Raw genomic sequence first — 18830 nt, forward strand, 5'->3', positions numbered from 1 at the left:
ATATTTTGAGGTTCGTAGCAATTTTTGCTACATTACTGTCGCATTATTTTGAAGGTCGTAGCAACATTTACTACATGACTGTAAGCATCACTTTGAGGTTATTCGAAAGTTTCACTCCATTACTGTTAGCATCATTTTAAGTTCATTAGCAAGTCTCCCGACATCACTGTCGCAATATTTTGAGGTTCGTTGCAGCTCTTCCTACATTATTGTTGCATTATTTTAAGGTTCGTAGCAACTCTTACTACATTACTGTCAGCATCACTTTGAATTTATTAGCAACTATCACTACATTACTGTTAGCATCATTTTGAGTTTTTGAGCAATTCTCACGACATCACTGTAGCATTAAATTGAGTTCATTAGCAACTCTTACTAAATGAACGTCAGCATCACTTTGAGGTTGTTCGAAACTCTTACATTACTGTAAGCATCACAGAGTTTCTTACCAAGTATCACTACATTACTGTTAGCATCATCTTGAGTTCATTAGCAATTCTTCCGACATCACTGTCGCAATATTTTGAGGTACGTAGAAACTTTTACTACATTACTGTCGCATTATTTTGAGATTCTTAGTAACTCTTAGTACATGACTGTCAACATCACTTTGAGGTTGTTCGAAACACTTACTACATTACTGTAATCATCACTGAGTTGATTAGCAACTACCACTACATTACTGTTAGCATGATTTTAAGTTCATTAGCAATTCTTCCGACATCACTGTCGCAATATTTTGAGGTTCGTAGCAACTTTTACTACATTACTGTCGCATTATTTTGAGGTTCGTAGCAACACTTACTACATGACTGTAAGCATCACTTTGAGGTTATTCGAAAGTTTCACTCCATTACTGTTAGCATCATTTTGAGTTCATTAGCAATTCTTACTACATCACTGTCGCATCATTTTGAGATCATTAGCAATTCTTCTGACATCACTGTCACATTATTTTGAGGTTCGAAGCAACTCTTGCTACATTATTTTTGCATTATTTTAAGGTTCGTAGCAACTCTTACTACATTACTGTCAGCATCACTTTGAGGTTATTCGAAAGTTTCACTCCATTACTGTTAGCATCATTTTGAGTTCATTAGCAATTCTTACTACATCACTGTCGCATCATTTTTAGATCATTAGCAATTCTTCCGACATCACTGTCGCAGTTTGAGGTTCGTAGCAACTCTTACTACATTATTGTTGCATTACTTTAAGGTTCGTAGCAACTCTTACTACAGTACTGTCAGCATCACTTTGAGTTTATTAGCAGCTATCACTACATTCCTGTTAGCATCATTTTGAGTTGTTGAGCAATTCTCACGACATCACTGTAGCACTAAATTGAGTTCATTAGCAACTCTTACTACATGACTGTCAGCATCACTTTGAGGTTGTTCGAAACTCTTACTACATTACTGTAAGCATTACTGAGTTTCTTAGCAACTATCACTACATTACTGTTAGCATCATCTTGAGTTCATTAGCAATTCTTCCGACATCACTGTCGCAATATTTTGAGGTTCGTAGCAACTCTTACTACATTATTGTTGCATTATTTTAAGGTTCGTAGCAACTCTTACTACATTACTGTAAGCATCACTGAGTTTCTTAGCAACTATCACTACATTACTGTTAGCATCATCTTGAGTTCATTTGCAATCCTTCCGACATCACTGTCGCAATATTTTGAGGTTCGTAGCAACTTTTACTACATTACTGTCGCATTATTTTGAGGTTCGTAGCAACTGTTAGTACATGACTTTCAGCATCACTTTGAGGTTATTCGAAACACTTACTACATTACTGTAAGCATAACTGAGTTGATTAGCAACTATCACTACATTACTGTAAGCATCATTTTGAGTTCATTAGCAATTCTTCCGACATCACTGTCGCAATATTTTGAGGTTCGTAGCAATTTTTGCTACATTACTGTCGCATTATTTTGAAGGTCGTAGCAACATTTACTACATGACTGTAAGCATCACTTTGAGGTTATTCGAAAGTTTCACTCCATTACTGTTAGCATTATTTTAAGTTCATTAGCAAGTCTCCCGACATCACTGTCGCAATATTTTGAGGTTCGTTGCAGCTCTTCCTACATTATTGTTGCATTATTTTAAGGTTCGTAGCAACTCTTACTACATTACTGTCAGCATCACTTTGAATTTATTAGCAACTATCACTACATTACTGTTAGCATCATTTTGAGTTTTTGAGCAATTCTCACGACATCACTGTAGCATTAAATTGAGTTCATTAGCAACTCTTACTAAATGAACGTCAGCATCACTTTGAGGTTGTTCGAAACTCTTACATTACTGTAAGCATCACAGAGTTTCTTACCAAGTATCACTACATTACTGTTAGCATCATCTTGAGTTCATTAGCAATTCTTCCGACATCACTGTCGCAATATTTTGAGGTACGTAGAAACTTTTACTACATTACTGTCGCATTATTTTGAGATTCTTAGCAACTCTTAGTACATGACTGTCAACATCACTTTGAGGTTGTTCGAAACACTTACTACATTACTGTAATCATCACTGAGTTGATTAGCAACTACCACTACATTACTGTTAGCATGATTTTAAGTTCATTAGCAATTCTTCCGACATCACTGTCGCAATATTTTGAGGTTCGTAGCAACTTTTACTACATTACTGTCGCATTATTTTGAGGTTCGTAGCAACACTTACTACATGACTGTAAGCATCACTTTGAGGTTATTCGAAAGTTTCACTCCATTACTGTTAGCATCATTTTGAGTTCATTAGCAATTCTTACTACATCACTGTCGCATCATTTTGAGATCATTAGCAATTCTTCTGACATCACTGTCACATTATTTTGAGGTTCGAAGCAACTCTTGCTACATTATTTTTGCATTATTTTAAGGTTCGTAGCAACTCTTACTACATTACTGTCAGCATCACTTTGAGGTTATTCGAAAGTTTCACTCCATTACTGTTAGCATCATTTTGAGTTCATTAGCAATTCTTACTACATCACTGTCGCATCATTTTTAGATCATTAGCAATTCTTCCGACATCACTGTCGCAATATTTTGAGGTTCGTAGCAACTCTTACTACATTATTGTTGCATTACTTTAAGGTTCGTAGCAACTCTTACTACATTACTGTCAGCATCACTTTGAGTTTATTAGCAGCTATCACTACATTACTGTTAGCATCATTTTGAGTTGTTGAGCAATTCTCACGACATCACTGTAGCACTAAATTGAGTTCATTAGCAACTCTTACTACATGACTGTCAGCATCACTTTGAGGTTGTTCGAAACTCTTACTACATTACTGTAAGCATTACTGAGTTTCTTAGCAACTATCACTACATTACTGTTAGCATCATCTTGAGTTCATTAGCAATTCTTCCGACATCACTGTCGCAATATTTTGAGGTTCGTAGCAACTCTTACTACATTATTGTTGCATTATTTTAAGGTTCGTAGCAACTCTTACTACATTACTGTCAGCATCACTTTGAGTTTATTAGCAACTATCACTACATTACTGTTAGCATCATTTTGAGTTGTTGAGCAATTCTCACGACATCACTGTAGCATTAAATTGAGTTCATGAGCAACTCTTACTAAATTACTGTCAGCATCACTTTGAGGTTGTTCGAAACTCTTACTACATTACTGTAAGCATCACTGAGTTTCTTAGCAACTTTCACTACATTACTGTTAGCATCATCTTGAGTTCATTAGCGATTCTTCCGACATCACTGTCACAATATTTTGAGGTTCGTAGCAACTTTTACGACATTACTTTCGCATTATTTTGAGGTTTGTAGCAACACTTACTACATGACTGTCAGCATCACTTTGAGGTTATTCGAAAGTTTCACTCCATTACTGTTAGCATCATTTTGAGTTCATTAGCAATTCTTCCGAAATCACTGTCGCAATATTTTGAGGTTCGTAGCAACTTTTACTACATTACTGTCGCATTATTTTGAGGTTCGTAGCAACTCTTACTACATGACTTTAAGCATCATTTTGAGGTTATTGGAAACTTTCACTCCATTACTGTTAGCATCATTTTGAGTTCATTAGCCATTCTTACTACATCACTGTCGCATCATTTTGAGATCATTAGCAATTCTTCTGACATCACTGTCACATTATTTTGAGGTTCATAGTAATTCTTACTACATTATTGTTGCATTATTTTAAGGTTCCTAGCAACTCTTACTACATTACTGTCAGCATCACTTTGAGTTTATTAGCAACTATCACTACATTACTGTAAGCATGACTGACTTGATTAGCAACTATCACTCCATTACTTTTAGCATCATTTTGAGTTCATTAGCAATTCATCCGACATCACTGTCGCATTATTTTGAGGTTCGTAGCAACTCTTACTACATGACTTTCAGCATCATTTTGAGGTTATTCGAAAGTTTCACTCCATTACTGTTAGCATCATCTTGAGTTCATTAGCAATTCTTCCGACATCACTGTCGGAATATTTTGAGGTTCGTAGCAACTCTTACTACATTATTGTTGCATTATTTTAAGGTTCGTAGCAACTCTTACTACATTACTGTCAGCATCACTTTGAGTTTTTTAGCAACTATCACTACATTACTGTTAGCATCATTTTGAGTTGTTGAGCAATTCTCACGACATCACTGTAGCATTAAATTGAGTTCATTAGCAACTCTTACTAAATGACTGTCAGCATCACTTTGAGGTTGTTCGAAACTCTTACTACATTACTTTAAGCATCACTGAGTTTCTTAGCAACTATCACTACATTACTGTTAGCATCATCTTGAGTTCATTAGCAATTCTTCCGACATCACTGTCGCAATATTTTGAGGTTCGTAGCAACTTTTACTACATTACTGTCGCATTATTTTGAGGTTCGTAGCAACACTTACTACATGACTGTAAGCATCACTTTGAGGTTATTCGAAAGTTTCACTCCATTACTGTTAGCATCATTTTGAGTTCATTAGCAATTCTTACCACATCACTGTCGCATCATTTTGAGATCATTAGCAATTCTTCTGACATCACTGTCACATTATTTTGAGGTTCGTAGTAACTCTTACTACATTATTGTTACATTATTTTAAGGTTCCTAGCAACTCTTACTACATTACTGTCAGCATCACTTTGAGTTTATTAGCAACTATCACTACATTACTGTTAGCATCATTTTGAGTTGTTGAGCAATTCTCACGACATCACTGTAGCATTGAACTGAGTTTATTAGCAACTCTTACTAAATGACTGTCAGCATCACTTTGAGGTTGTTCGAAACTCTTACTACATTACTGTAAGCATCACTGAGTTGATTAGCAACTATCACTACATTACTGTTAGCATCATTTTGAGTTCATTTGCATTTCTTCCGACATCACTGTCGCAATATTTTGAGGTTCGTAGCAACTTTTACTACATTACTGTCGCATTATTTTGAGGTTCGTAGCAACTCTTACTAAATTACTGTAAGCATCACTGACTTGATTAGCAACTATCACTACATTACTGTTAGCATCATTTTGAGTTCATTAGCAATTCTTCCGACATCACTGTCGCAATGTTTTGTGGTTCGTAGCAACTCTTACTACATTACTGTCAGCATCACTTTGAGTTTATTAGCAACTATCACTACATTACTGTTAGCATCATTTTGAGTTTATGAGCAATTCTCACGACATCACTGTAGCATTAAATTGAGTTCATTCGCAACTCTTACTAAATGACTGTCAGCATTACTTTGAGGTTGTTCGAAACTCTTACTACATTACTGTAAGCATCACTGAGTTTCTTAGCAACTATCACTACATTACTGTTAGCATCATCTTGAGTTCATTAGCAATTCTTCCGACATCACTGTCGCATTATTTTGAGGTTCGTAGCAACTCTTAGTACAAGACTGTCAGCATCATTTTGAGGTTATTCGAAACATTCACTCCATTACTGAAAGCATCATTTTGAGTTCATGAGCAATTCTTACTAAATCACTGTCGCATCATTTTAAGATCTTTAGCAATTCTTCTGACATCACTGTCGCATTATTTTGAGGTTCGTAGCAACTCTTACTACATGACTGTCAGCATCACTTTGAGGTTATTCGAAACACTTACTACATTACTTTAAGCATCACTGACTTGATTAGCAACTATCACTACATTACTGTTAGCATCATTTTGAGTTCATTAGCAATTCTTCCAACATCACTGTCGCATTATTTTGAGGTTCGTAGCAACTCTTAGTACATGACTGTCAGCATCACTTTGAGGTTATTCGAAAGTTTCACTCCATTACTGTTAGCATCATCTTGAGTTCATTAGCAATTCTTCCGACATCACTGTCACATTATTTTGAGGTTCATAGCAACTCTTACTACATTATTGTTGCATTATTTTAAGGTTCGTAGCAACTCTTACTACATTTTTGTTGCATTATTTTAAGGTTCGTAGCAACTCTTACTACATTACCGTCAGCATCACTTTGATTTTTATAGCAACTATCACTACATTACTGTTAGCATCATTTTGAGTTCATCAGCAATTCTCACGACATCACTGTAGCATTGAATTGAGTTCATTAGCAACTCTTACTAAATGACTGTCAGCATCACTTTCAGGTTGTTCGAAACTCTTCCTACATTACTGTAAGCATCACTGAGTTTCTTAGCAACTATCACTACATTACTGTTAGCATCATCTTGAGTTCATTAGCAATTCTTCCGACATCACTGTCGCAATATTTTGAGGTTCGTAGCAACTTTTACTACATTACTGTCGCATTATTTTGAGGTTCGAAGCAACTCTTAGTACATGACTGTCAGCATCACTTTGAGGTTATTCGAAACATTCACTCCATTACTGTTAGCATCATTTTGAGTTCATGACAATTCTTACTAATTCACTGTCGCATCATTTTGAGATCTTTCGCAATTCTTCTGACATCACTGTCGCATTATTTTGAGGTTCGTAGCAACTCTTCCTAATGACTGTCACCATCACTTTGAGGTTATGCAAAACACTTACTACATTACTGTAAGCCTCACTGAGTTGATTAGCAACTATCACTACAATACTGTTAGCATCATTTTAAGTTCATTAGCAATTCTTCCGACATCACTGTCGCATTATTTTGAGGTTCGTAGCAACTCTTACTACAAGACTGTCAGCATCACTTTGAGGTTATTCGAAACGTTCACTCCATTACTGTTAGCATCATTTTGAGTTCATGAGCAATTCTTACTTAATCACTGTCGCATCATTTTGAGATCATTAGCAATTCTTCTGACATCACTTTCACATTATTTTGAGGTTCGTAGAAACTCTTACTACATTATTGTTGCATTATTTTAAGGTTCGTAGCAACTCTTACTACATTACTGTAAGCATTACTGACTTGATGAGCAATTCTTACTACATCACTGTCGCATCATTTTGAGATCTTTAGCAATTCTTCTGACATCACTGTCGCATTATTTTGAGGTTCGTAGCAACTCTTACCACATGACTGTCAGCATCACTTTGAGGTTATTGGAAACTTTCACTCCATTACTATTAGCATCATTTTGAGTTCATTAGCAATTCTTACTACATCACTGTCGCATCATTTTGACATCTTTTGCAATTCTTCTGACATCACTGTCGCATTATTTTGAGGTTTGTAGCAACTCTTACTACATTACTGTAAGCATTACTGACTTGATTAGCAATTCTTACTACATCACTGTCGCATCATTTTGAGATCTTTAGCAATTCTTCTGACATCACTGTCGCATTATTTTGAGGTTCGTAGCAACTCTGACTACATTACTGTTGCATTATTTTAAGGTTCGTAGCAACTCTTACTACATTACTGTCAGCATCACTTTGAGTTTATTAGCAACTATCACTACATTACTTATAGCATCATTTTGAGTTGTTGAGCAATTCTCACGACATCACTGTAGCATTAAATTGAGTTCATTAGCAACTCTTACTACATGACTGTCAGCATCACTTTGAGGTTATTCGAAACTCTTACTACATTACTGTAAGCATCACTGAGTTTCTTAGCAACTATCACTACATTACTGTTAGCATCATTTTGAGTTCATTAGCAATTCTTCCGACATCACTGTCGCATTATTTTGAGGTTCGTAGCAACACTTACTACATGACTGTCAGCATCACTTTGAGGTTATTCGAAAGTTTCACTCCATTACTGTTAGCATCATCTTGAGTTCATTAGCAATTCTTCCGACATCACTGTCGCAATATTTTGAGGTTCGTAGCAACTTTTACTACATTACTGTCGCATTATTTTGAGATTCGTAGCAACTCTTAGTACATGACTGTCAGCATGACTTTGAGGTTATTCGAAATGTTCAGTCCATTACTGTTAGCATCATTTTGAGATCATTACCAATTCTTCTGAACTCACTGTCGCATCATTTTGAGATCTTTGGCAATTCTTCCGACATCACTGTCGCATTATTTTGAGGTTCGTAACAACTCTTACTACAAGACTGTCAGCATCACTTTGAGGTTATTCGAAACGTTCACTCCATTACTGTTAGCATCATTTTGAGTTCATTAGCAATTCTTACTAAATCACTGTCGCATCATTTTGAGATCATTAGCAATTCTTCTGACATCACTGTCACATTATTTTGAGGTTCGTAGCAACTCTTACTACATTATTGTTGCATTATTTTAAGGTTTTTAGCAACTCTTACTACATGACTGTCAGCATCACTTAGAGGTTATTCGAAACACTTACTACATTACTGTAAGCATCACTGACTTGATTCGCAACTATCACTACATTACTGTTAGCATCATTTTGAGTTCATTAGCAATTCTTACTCCATCACTGTCGCAACATTTTGAGATCATTAGCAATTCTTCCAACATCACTGTCGCATTATTTTGAGGTTCGAAGCAACTCTCACTACATGACTGTCAGCATCACTTTGAGATCATTAGCAACTATCACTACATTACTGTTCGCATCATTTTGAGTTCATTAGCAATTCTTACAACATCACTGTAGCAATATTTTGAGGGTAGTAGCAACTTTTACTACATTACTGTCAGCATCACTTTGAGTTTTTTAGCAACTATCACTACATTACTGTTAGCATCATTTTGAGTTGTTGAGCAATTCTCACGACATCACTGTAGCATTGAATTGAGTTCATTAGCAACTCTTACTACATGACGTTCAGCATCATTTGAAATTGTTCGAAACACTTACTACATTACTGTAAGCATCACTGAGTTTATTAGCAACTATCACTACATTACTGTTAGCATCATTTTGAGATCATTAGCAATTCTTCCGACATCACTGTCGCATTTTTTGGAGGTTCGTAGCAACTCTTACTACATTACAATTGCATTGTTTTGAGGTTAGTCACAACTCTTACTACATGATTGTCAGCATCACTTTGAGGTTGTTCGAAACTTTCACTACATTACTGTTAGCATCATTTTGAGTTCATTAGCAATTTTTACAACATCATTGTAGCATTATTTTGAGGTCATTAGCAACTCTTCCTCCATTACTGTCGCATCATTTTGAGATCATGAGTATTTCTTCCGACATCACTGTAGCATTATTTTGAGGTTTTGAAAAAACCAGTGTAAACAGGGGGCCCATGACACAGAATAATGGAGCAGAGCAAGCATGCATACCTTTTTTTTTAACCGATCTGCTGACCAGCGAGACGCCACCACGCACGGCTATCTTCTCTGAGATAGCATGAGTATGAAGTTGCACTTGCACCCGGTGGGAAAATTTCCTCTGCATTTGACTCTAACTATGTAGGAGCAGTGGTAGCAGTGTCCGCCTGGGGGCTTGGTCAAGATCAATGACAGGAGTAGCAGACAGGTAATATCCATAGCATGCTTGTTGTTTTAGAGGAGTAAGGGTACACTGTTGGTCTCTCACCTGATGCGCTGTCATCAGCACAAATGATCTGTTCCTAAACATCAAAATCTACCATCCCCCCTGATTGTTTTTACAACTGGAGTACTGGTTAACACTTTAGAAAGCCTTCATTCAGAGCTGTGAAGAACCTTGAACCTGATATCCCAGACATCAAAGTGGGCCACTAACTGGCCAGATGAAGCTATGCTAGGCTGCTGTACTCTGAAGAGCTAAAGTAGCAGCTTCTGAGAGGGATGCTAACCTGGATGTGTTCATCTCCTACTTTAATATCAGCCCCCAACTTGGAGCTCTGACAGCCTCCAGCTTTTTGTTCCTGTTTCTGCTTCAGTCAACAGGGAACGCCAACCTGCAGTAGAATCTTCAACAATGGAATAGAAAAGAGAGGAAGAAAAACTAGAATAAACTTACAAAGCTGAGAAATGTTCATGAAGAAGAAAGGCACACGTTATGATTGAGGCCAGAAACTAAAACTCCACACCAAATGTACTTTGACTTGTAGGATAATGAACTTGAATGTGTTGAAACAGCAGATCAATGAATCCACTACCACACAACAAGATGATGACCCCCTACCACAAGATGGCGTCACAGATCCTGACGCTCTGAGCAGGAAACACAGAGCAAAACATTACAACAAAGCTCCTGTTGTTCCCTCCAGGAAAAACTGTGGCTCTGATGAGAAGAAGGATCCCAGCCTCCTCTGAGGATCCATGGCCGCACCATTGGGTAGAAGGACGATGGGGTCGGCACCAGGAGGAACCCTGGTGTCTCCGATGCAGGGAAGATGGAGCAGTGAAGAGGCCACATTGTGGCGTCCTAAAGAGGACATTTGGTGGAGCCTGAGACAGCAAACATCACGCCCCCTTCATCAGAAGAACCACAGCACCAGAAGAAAGAATCCTGGCAGTGACGACAGGGAGGATCAGGGTGACCTCCTCACCTCCACCTTTGAACCTTCAAATGAACTTTAAAAAGCTTTAGAGTGGAGAAGGATTTTAAAACATTTTATTGTTTTTTCCTTTCATTCTCATTTGTGCGATTGTCTGATTTATTAGAAATAAACACTGTCTGCTGGGTTTCCATCGACTGTGATTCTCTTTTTGCATGCAAGTTGAAAGTTCTGCCAATAAAAACCACAAGTATTTGAAGACCAAAGGAAGAACCCCCAAAGTCAGGACCCTGAGATCAAAGTGAGCGCTCTGATCTCAGAGGTCTGGGATATTTCCCATCCCATGGCCCTTCAAATAAGAGCCCTGTGTCTCTGTCTCAAAGTTTTCAACCGTATTTGTTTGTTAAATTAAAACCAGACGACCACTGTGGTCCTTTTTACACGGTAAGTAAAGCACAGATGCCCTGGTGGACCTGTTGGCACCCTGGACTTTGAATCCAGTGACCTGAGTCCAAGTCTCCGTTCCAGCAGGTTTCCTGCAGCCTTCAGCAGAGCTGCCATGTTTCTCTGTAGAGAACTAAGTGATGCTCTCAGCAGGTTGAGGGCACCACCAACAAGTGAGGGATGAACCTCTGACTTCCTTCTTGTCAAACAGGAAACTCCTAATACCTCATTTGAGTAAAGTACCTCATATTCCTGACATCCAAGTAGTAGTGAAGTGGAGGAAGAAGGGAGGAGATCTCCAACAGGATCCTTCTTTCCTCTGTCCTCCTTGATCTCATGGATCACCACAGTCAAGGGGAGACCCAAGCTCCCGGATGGATCTGGCACTCAGGAACTGCTGAGTTTTCCAGTGGACTTTGTTCCATCCATGGTTCAGGAGCAGGACTCCTCCTGGTTAACCTGGTATCTTTCCACCCAACTGTGGGTTCTTGGAGAATTTTTCATGTCATGTCAAGAAATCAGGCTGGTGGGTTTTTCAATGAGAGAAATTCTGGTAACTTAATTAAGTGGCATGTTTGTTGAAGCAGTAATTAACTGATAAATTAAGGAAGGCCTGGCCAGTCTTTGCTCCCAGGTCATACGATGGAGTTAGAAAGTCCTGAATCAATCTGGAGTTCCTTGATTTCCTTGTGGTTCATGATCCTTTTGCCAGTGTAGTCTGGAACAAGAGCAAGATGAACCTCCAAATATCAACATGTTGATTGCAGGTGATGTCAAGTGGTATTTAGAGGAACCTCCTCTTTGTGTTTGGTTCCAGGGTGGAAGGGTGAGAACTCTGCACTCTGGATCAGTGATCAGAGTTCAAGTCTCAGAAGGACTTTCCTGTCTGGAATGTGTCCCATGTAACAAACTGATCAAGAGATGCAATGTGGTTCTAATGTTCTGGTTCATTTCTTCCTGCCATGAACTCAGACTGTGTGTTTAATGTTAACAATAAATGCAACAACTAAGGAGCCAGTAGCTCCTGTGGAAAAAATTCTACTTTGTCAGTGAATTAATTGATTTCATATTGAAGTCTGCAACTTTCAGTGTCTGTCAGGATGGCCGAGCGGTCTAAGGCGCTGCGTTCAGGTCGCAGTCTCTCCTGGAGGCGTGGGTTCAAATCCCACTTCTGACAAAGGACATTTTCTCCACATTCCTATGCATCCACAATGGTACATTCCAAACCCAGTTGAAGCTGCTCTCCACTGATGGGAGTGAGTGGTTGAACTGGCAGCAAAGGAGGCAAAGGAGCTTCCCTGTGACGGTCCAACATCGCCTGGTTTCCTCCAACATGGAGCAGCCACCAAAACTGATCTTCAAATGTTGGATCAAAGTCTACTGATCCACCTGTCTCATGTTGATGAGGTCATCCAGCCTGATGATCTCTAGGTTCTCCTTTGAGTGGTTCCCTCTGGGAGAGTTCTCCCTCTGTAACTTGTGTGTGTGTTTGCTCGTATCCTGTTTCTCCTTGACAGCACTTTAGTGTTTTTACCACTGGTGTGTCATCTGTGGTTCACCTTTTATTTGACTTCTTTGTCAAAGATGAAGGTGTTTGTGGTCATCCATCAATCATGTGATGGCTCATGTGACTGTGAGTCTGATGGAGAGCTTGTAGCGTCTCTCAATCTGATCACTTCAGGCTATTGAAGCTACTCTGATGTAGCCTGACTAGCTCAGTCGGTAGAGCATGAGACTCTTAATCTCAGGGTCGTGGGTTCAAGCCCCACGTTGGGCGTTCATCTTGAACATCCCTGCTTGTCCTCTCACTTTCTGCAGCTGTGATTGGGAATTGTAAGAAAAATCATTGAATGATCAACACAACCACAGACTGTGTCTGAAGTTCCACACCTGCACCCGACTCAGAATGTAAAACCAGTGTGGACTCAATTGTATCCACTGTCAATCCTGATTCTGCAGAAATGTCTTTGTGTGTTTTGATGGACGCGAGCCAAGCAGAAATTTCCCACAATGCAATAGGGTGGCGTTTGGTCAGTGTTGAGCAGGCGTCAGTCTGACAATGATGTCATATTATTGTGTCATCACTTGACCAGACCCAAAAGTAGGCTCAGGTATCAGTTTCTTCTCAATGCTAATGTCTGCTAGCTTAGTCTGCTACTTTGATGGCTCTGCCTGCTCAAAGGTCCAGACCCAAAAGTAGGCTCAGGTATCAGTTTCTTCTCAATGCTAATGTCTGCTAGCTTAGTCTGCTACTTTGATGGCTCTGCCTGCTCAAAGGTCCAGACCCAAAAGTAGGCTCAGGTATCAGTTTCTTCTCAATGCTAATGTCTGCTAGCTTAGTCTGCTACTTTGATGGCTCTGCCTGCTCAAAGGTCCAGACCCCTGGATGTGGTGGTTCCTACCTGAACGTAGATTCTGTCAGCTCATGTTGTTAAATCAACTCACCAGGAACACCAGTAGATTTCAATGGACTGACAATGAGTCTCATTGAATGGGTGTCTCGTCCAACGAGAAACAATCAGTCTCAGGTTGAAGCTCATCAATGAGGTCTTGTGGATCAGTGGCTTGCATGAATGAATGAGTTGGAAGACTTCTTGGAAATTAAAGAGGATTTAATACAATGAAGAAAACCCTTAAGACAGAGTGATAATTCCAGCAGAGTAATTAAGGCCCATATTGAGTAGCAAGTGTGAATTAGCCTGGATTTATCTGAGCTTCAAGTAGACGGCAAAGAGGCAGGTGGAAAGGTGTGTAGGATGAACGATGGTGACCTCCAACCAAATGAAGAGGACTGAGTGGAGGCTGACCAGCTCTACGGAGTCAGGCGGAGTTTGGCAGCGAGACAGGAGTCCAGGCCTGAATCGGTGAAAACCAACGTAACCGGCTGACGTTCTCAGCTGGATTCTCCCATCGATGTACGACGCCTCTCCAACGAACTGGTGGGAGGACGGCCTCCAAAGCCTCCACCTCGTCGACCGTGGCTCCCGCTGAGATTCGCTCGATGAAGAAGGGAAGCGCGTTGATGGGCTACCCTCTGGTCTCAGGCTGCTGGCTGCTTGGACTAAGCTGCTCTTCTCCAACACAAAGGTGGCTTCTCTCTCTTCAAGGCTCACAGGAGGTCAAGAGTGTAGCGACCGTGAGCCGAGATCGATGATGAATTACAAAAATAGAAAATCAAAAAATAAATTAGAGGAATAGAAAAGAAAAGGGGAGGAGCCGGACCAGCTGCTCTAGGAGCTCACACACAAAGGGCAGAAACAAGAAGCACTGAAGAGAGCGCCAGCAGTGGATGGTGCCACCACTGTTACAGTAAACTGGTCCGCCTCAGAGCAGTGACCTTTGACCTGTGAGGGGTTGTTGGCCAATCAGCACACTTTGCTGTCTTCAGTCCTTCTCAGATATCAACAAATGAAGCTGGTTGAACAGACAGCAATCATCATCACTCAGAGACATCACCTGGAGAGGAAGACTGCTCCGAGTTCTGACAATGACAGTGAAGAGGCAAGGAGAGCTGGACAACCACAGACAGTGAAACATTCGGAACATCATGTTGATACACGTGTGTGTGTGTGTGTGTGTGTGTGTGTGTGTCAGAATCGGAATCAGAATCTTTTATTTTCGTTGTACGGGGGGGGGGGGGGTACACTGACAATAGTTAGAGCGCTCTTCCAGAGCCACTGTGCACCACAGAATGCAGATACAAAGAAAAGATAGAAAAGATAAAAGCAAGATAAAAGACACTGTTAGAACAGAAAGATCCATCAACCCACCAACCAGAGGTGTGTCTGGTACAGATGTGGAATTATTGGCTCACACAATGTTGAGGACACTGGAAGAAGACAAACAAAAAAGGCTGGTGTGATCCAGACCTTCATCAAAAATGGTCCTGGAGAACTGTTCAATGTGTCAGGACTTCAGAAGCTCCAATCCTCTCTAAGGTCCAGTGAGAGTGGAAGAGATTATAAATGAGAGAAGCAGGGCCCTCACTCAGAACTGAACCAGCTCAGTTGGGAGAGCCTTAGACTGAAGATCTAAAGGTCCCTGGTCCGATCCCAGGTTTCAGCAGAGGAGCAGCATTGACTTTACTTTCCAGTGGAGGAACTTCAGACATGAAGGAAACTAACATCTTGTCCTGTGCATTCTTGTGACATTCAGGACATTTTTGGAGCCTCTTGTTGGATTTTGCCACAGAGAATCAGAGCCAATCAAAAGCATGGTGGACTTTAACATGGAGGACTGAACAAGTCAAGAAAGCATCAGTTTGACCTTCACAGGTGTTTCTGTTCCTGTCTCAATGCTGTAGAAAGAGCCTGAGGAGCTCAGACGGTAGAGCATCAGACTTTTAATCTGAGGGTCCAGGGTTCAAGTCCCTGTTCAGGTGCTGTGGAGGTTCCAGTGTTTGACAACATGGTACTGGATGAAGCTTAGTGTTGAACAAACTGTCAACATCAAAAGTAGAAGTGTTCTTGTCTTGCCACTATGAGACAGTCGCTAGAAAACTGACCAACAATAATTTCATGTGGCATGAAATTATTGTTGGTCAGTTCACTCACTTCAGGTGTGAAAGCTTTTGTTTATGAAGTTTGAACTGAGCTGGCCAGGAGTTGAACCTAGAATCTTCTGATCCGAAGTCAGACGCGTTATCCATTGCGCCACCAGCCCTACAGAGGGGAGGGGCTTCAACAAACTCCTCATCATTTCCACCCCCAGGAGTGAAGCCTCCCGGGACCCAAGAGGCTCCAGCTGGCAGAGCTCTCACTCATTTCTCCACCACCTCGCTAACCTGAGCTGGAGCATCTGAGAACCAAACAGTGTCCCCCTTCATTCCAGAGCCCCCACCACTTTAACCACAGCCGGCCGGCCTCCTCCACACTGCTACTAAAATTGAAGACTGAAGCGTCTCATCAAGAGATCTGTGACAGGCGTCTGCTGTGGAGGGTCAATCTGTCCGTCCACATTCAGATCATCGATGCAGCGACTCTGCTAGGATCAAACTACTCAGGATGAAACAGACCAATGTTGACATCAAGTAGCAACTCAGCAGCTGATCAACAGAGTCCTCAGCACCAGTAGAGCCTGGTCCTGGTCCCTGGGGGGCTCCAACCACCAGCCTCTCTGTTAACAGCCGAGCGCCACAGAGACTCACATTCACACTCACATTCATACCTACAGTCAATTTAGAGTATCAATCAGCCTCGTCCCAAATTACATGTCTTTGGACGGTGGGAAGAAGCCGGAGTACCAGAGAGAACCCACACATGGACGGGGAGGCAAGGCAATTTTCTTTGTAGAGCCCGTTTTCACCAACAGTTTGTCTCAAAGGGCTTCACATGGCATCATAACAACATCCTCTGCCCTTAGACCCTCACATCGACTGAGGAAAAACTCCATAGAAACCCTTTTAACAGGGAAAAATCTGAGAAACCTCAGGGTGAGCAACAGAGGAGGATCCCTCACCAGGAAGGACAGACGTGCAGGAGATGTTGTTACAGACAAGAAAACAGTTTACAATGCAGAATGTGAGAAACAAGGAAATGTTAATAACAGCTGAAGAAGGAAGCTTCTGGTAGGGGAGGCAGGGAGAGTAAGCCAGCTTGATGGGGGACTGGATGGTAGACTGGATGGTAGACTGGTTCATGGAAGGGGAGGCAGGGAGAGCAAGCCAGCTTGATGGGGGGACTGGATGGTAGACTGGTTCATGGAAGGGGAGCGCAGGCCAGTGTGACAGTAGGGAATAAGAGGGGGGGGGGGGCGATGCAGGCGGCGGTTGGGGTTCTGGTGGATCTGTGGAAACACAGAGAGACTGCGAGACACCAAGGCCAAACTACAAAGTGCAACAAGTAATGGTAGCGACAGTTCCAAAAATGTGCAGGGAGGAGAGGAGGAGAGAGGGGGAGAGGAGAGGAGGGAAGGGCTCCATGTAACCTGATGTGTCCCCCAGCAGTCTAAGCCTGTAGCAGCATAGAGGAGGGGAGAACATGCAGACTCTACACAGAAAGATTCTGCACCCGAGCCTGGACTCAAATCCAGAACCTTCTTGCTGTGAGGCCACAGTGCTGACCCCTAAACCATCATGCTGCCGTGGTCTCATATACTTTTCTAAATTGTGTTTCTTTCATGTCCTCCTGAGATCAAAGACAGAATTCTAGCTACTGTCAAAGCCCTGATGACATCATCAGGAATTCTGACTTTGATCTGGAGACTCTTGCTTTAATCTGAATTTGATCTGACTAATGTTTTAGTTTAGGTTGCATGATACCGACCACCTCATTTCTCCTGATGGACTGGTGACCTGTCCAGGGTGAACCCTGCCTCTTGAACAACGTCACCTGGGATCGCCCCCCCCCCCCCCCCCCCCCATGACCCCATACCCCCTTCCCTCATGTGACTCTTTCATGCGGGCCTCTCAAAACAAAAACATGGCCGCCGCTCCTGTCATTTTCGGAGGAAAGTGCCTTCTTCCAAGATAGTTTTGATTTAATAAAGCATTCTGATGACATTTCTAGAGAGAAATATGCATTTTGTTTTCATAATCTTTGCTCAGTTCTTGTGTTTAATCTTTGGTTTGTTTGTTTGTTTGGTTTGTCTTCTGTGAGAAAATCCGGTAGTTGTCGCTCACTCTGAGGAAAAAAAACAAATATTTTTAATACTTCATCTTTTGATTAATAAGACAATCTACAAATTCATTTAATTTCTGGATGTTTATTCTACCTACAAAGTCCATTTGTCACCATTATAGATCGACCAATCAGCATTAAGAATATAAACAATGACTCAAACTAATGGCGGTCTGCTGACGTCACATCCGTCACAGAGGCTCACTCCTGCACTCAGAGGTGGCCTTTTAGTTCCATCACTTCACGCTGTATTTACAGATTTATGATTGAGGGGAACAAACCACTCTGATGTCTGGGTTCATCAAGGATATCATTAAAGAAATCCTAACTATCTGACCAGTTAAATTGATCCTAACTGTTCTTCAGATGTTGTGCTGGTAATGTCATGTAGTTTCTTTTCAAATGTAACTTTGTCGTTCTGATGTGTGTATTTTTACTGCTCCAACAAAGCTGTTCCTCTTCTGGGGAAATCAATCATTCAGGCAATCAATAACTGAGTGTCTCTGATGCTGTACTGTAGTATTGCAGTACAACAACACTCTGATCCTTCCTTTTCAAATGTTTTTATTGTGTTTCTCTCATCAGGTGTTCAAAATGATGACAATAAAAATCAATAATTGATATTCAGCTTTGTTTCAACAATAATAATTGATCAGGAAATGAGGCCTGATGGCTGCAATAGCAGCTTTGTGCTGTTCAGTGACTCCTGCTATAAAAAGGAGTCAAGGCCGTCTTAAAGATGTGAAAATGTTCCAAAGATCCTTCTTCATGTTGGTCCTGAACAAGATTGGTGTCAGGCCTTTTTTCAAAGGAGCTCCAAAAGGCTCACTTAACCCTTTGAGGCCTGGCTGAGACACAAGGCCTGTTGACCTTTGACCCTGTTGCTCTTTTGCTCTCATTGGCCTCTCCAGTGGATACAGACCTGAAACTTTA

The 18830-nt window shown here is 40.9% G+C and overlaps 3 non-coding genes across 3 annotated transcripts; 2 read left to right on the forward strand and 1 right to left on the reverse strand.

Annotated features, from left to right (window-relative positions):
- Nucleotides 1-12374: 12374 nt before the first annotated feature.
- trnal-cag (transfer RNA leucine (anticodon CAG)) lies at nt 12375-12457 on the forward strand. The gene has a single exon. It is a non-coding gene; the product is annotated as a tRNA-Leu (tRNA).
- Nucleotides 12458-12984: 527 nt separating this feature from the next.
- Nucleotides 12985-13057, forward strand: trnak-cuu (transfer RNA lysine (anticodon CUU)). Its single transcript has one exon. It is a non-coding gene; the product is annotated as a tRNA-Lys (tRNA).
- A 2812-nt stretch (nt 13058-15869) lies between these two features.
- Nucleotides 15870-15942, reverse strand: trnar-ucg (transfer RNA arginine (anticodon UCG)). The gene has a single exon. It is a non-coding gene; the product is annotated as a tRNA-Arg (tRNA).
- Between the last annotated feature and the right edge of the window lie 2888 nt (nt 15943-18830).

Source organism: Aulostomus chinensis, chromosome 1 (assembly GCF_037954235.1).
Source record: "Aulostomus chinensis isolate RoL2024-O1b breed Wild chromosome 1, RoL_Achi_v1.0, whole genome shotgun sequence".
NCBI classification, from domain to species: Eukaryota; Metazoa; Chordata; class Actinopteri; order Syngnathiformes; family Aulostomidae; genus Aulostomus; species Aulostomus chinensis.